The sequence below is a fragment of the Carlito syrichta genome, unplaced genomic scaffold (assembly GCF_000164805.1).
Source record: "Carlito syrichta isolate Samal-C Ts95f unplaced genomic scaffold, Tarsius_syrichta-2.0.1 Scaffold301974, whole genome shotgun sequence".
Classification (NCBI taxonomy): domain Eukaryota; kingdom Metazoa; phylum Chordata; class Mammalia; order Primates; family Tarsiidae; genus Carlito; species Carlito syrichta.
In genome coordinates this window covers 679,989-682,471 of record NW_007246070.1, presented here as the reverse complement: position 1 = coordinate 682,471, position 2,483 = coordinate 679,989, and the positions used below count along the sequence as shown (strand labels likewise).

The following is a 2,483-nucleotide window of genomic DNA, read 5'->3' as shown; positions in this document are numbered from 1 at the left end:
GAGATGAGGTCTTGCTGCCCAGGCGGGTCTCGAACCCGTGGGCCCAGGCAATCCACTCACCTCAGCTTTCCAAAGCCGCGGGATTACAGGCTGAGCCACCAAGCCCGGCTACCAGTGTCATTTTTCACAGATTTAGAAAAAAAAATCCTAAAATTCATATGGAACTAAAAAAGAGCCAGAATAGCCAAAGAAATCTTAAGCAAAAAGAACAAAGCTGGAGGCATCACATTACCTGACTTCAAATAATACTACTGCAGTAACCAAAAAAAAAAAGCATGATACTGGTACAAGAGCAGACACATGGACCAATGGAACAGAATAGAGAATCCAGAAATAAGCCCAAATACTTATAACCAACTGATCTTTGACAAAGCAGATAAAAACATACACCGGGGAGAGGATATCTTAGTCAACAAATAGTGCTGGGAAAATTGGATAGCAATGTGCAGAAAAATGAAATTTAATTCCTATCTCTCCCCATACTCAAAAATTAACTCCATATGGATTAAAGACTTAAATGTCAGACCTGAAATCATAAAAACTCTAGAAGAAAACCTAGGAAAAACTCTTCTGGATATTGGTCTAGGCAAAGAATTTAGGGCTAAAACCTCAAAAGCAAATGCAACTAAAACAAAAATAAATAAGTAGGACTTAATCACCCAAAAAGCTCTGTACAGCAAAAGAAGTAATCAATAGAGCAAACAGACAAACTACAGAATGGGATAAGATATTCACAAACTAAACATCTGACATAAAGCTAAAGTCTAGAATCTACAAAGAACTCATACAAATCAGCAAGAAGAAAGCAAATAACCCCATTAAAAAGTGGGCAATTGCATAAACAGACATCTTTTTTTCCAGATAATTATTTAACAAAAGAATTATACACTGTTGACTCAGGTGTGTCCAACCATAAAAGTGGCAATCACCTCTCTCAGTATCAGTGTTTCCTCTCAGAATCAGGACAGATCAAACTTTTCCCTGGTTCTCGCCTGTGGGTCCAAATAAAGCCTGGGCGCATCTGGCAGAACACCAGCGCCCTGTTTGCTTCTAGCCCTCGATGTCTCCTGTTTGACTATTGTTTGAGTTCATGGGGCATCATCTCTCCTCTCAGGCCAGCTAGCAAGTTGTTAGCAGCCAACGAGGACATGGTGTTGCAAGTTCCTTGGGGCACTACCAGTGTGGGGCAAGATCACACAGTTCTTCAGGGTCAGAAGAAGGTGGTTTGTAGACAATGGTTCTGGGATTGTCACATCCAGTCCAGCAGTTGCAATCTGACCGCTGGCCAAGACCTAGTAAAGATCATCCTGGTTTATAATGTTGACCCTGCTGATGTTGACAGACATGGATGTTTTCTTCATATTCTGGAAGAAATCCTTGTTGCAGAGCCCCTTGGCTGCAGGCATCAAGGAGCAGACCACAATGATGAAATCAGAATGGGCAACCCTCTGGGGGGCAAACTCAAATTCTGCCTGAGCTTCGTTGCATTCTCAGGCCTGGGCTGGGGCCCTGTGTATAGAAATCTGGATGCCAAATGCTTTCGGATGCCGAGTAATGGCCTGGCCTACAGTGATGCCAACGGTGCTCTGCGTGAGTTTGTAGCCACACATCCACAGCAGCTTCCATGTTATCCTGCCACTGTTCTTCACTTCCTTGATGGCCTCTGACAACTGGTGGCATGTAGTGAGCAGCAGGGAGACTGCAGGATCTGCGGTGGCATCTGTCAGGACATCAGAAGTGTAGCCCACTTGAATCCCATGCTTTTTTATTTCATCCAAAGCCAGATGGTTGACACCCATGGACAGGGTGCTGATGACTTTGAGACTGGAGCCTCTTTTCCATGCAGAGAGGAGGCAAAGCAGACCATAGCCCCCCGCCACATGTTGCTCCAGCTCCTTGTCGGAGATGGGCTCATCTGAATCCTACTGCTCCACCTCACAGTCTGGGACCCAGGTGAGTGCAGCCCTGCCCTCGGGAGGGATCCTGTGGGTGACCTTCATAGTCGCACTGGCTTCACCTACCATGCAGCCACGGGACACTGACCCTGACCTGGCCGAATGGAAGCAGAACCAACAGACATTTTTAAAAAGAAGATCTACAAATGGCCAACAAACAAATAAAGAATGTTTAATATCACTAATCGTCAGGGAAATGCAAATTAAAATGACAATGAAATACCACCTTTCACAAGTCAGAATGACCACTATTAAAAAATCAAAAAACAGTAGATGCTGGCACAGATATGGTGAAAAGGGAGTGTTTATACATTGTTAGGGGGAGTGTACAACCTCTATGAAAATTGGCATGGAGATTTCTTAAATAATACAAAGTAGATCTACCATTTGATCCAGAAATTCCACTACTACCCACTACCCAAAGAAGAGTTTCATAGTGTTAGTTTTTATGTTGAGGTCTTTGATCCATCTTGTGTTAGTTTTTGTATATAGTGTAAAGTAAAGGTTCAACCTTGTTCTTTTGCATGT

General features: G+C 43.4%; 1 pseudogene; it reads right to left on the bottom strand.

Annotated features, from left to right (window-relative positions):
- Positions 1-1,075: 1,075 nt before the first annotated feature.
- Positions 1,076-2,000, bottom strand: LOC103258150 (annotated as a pseudogene).
- Between the last annotated feature and the right edge of the window lie 483 nt (positions 2,001-2,483).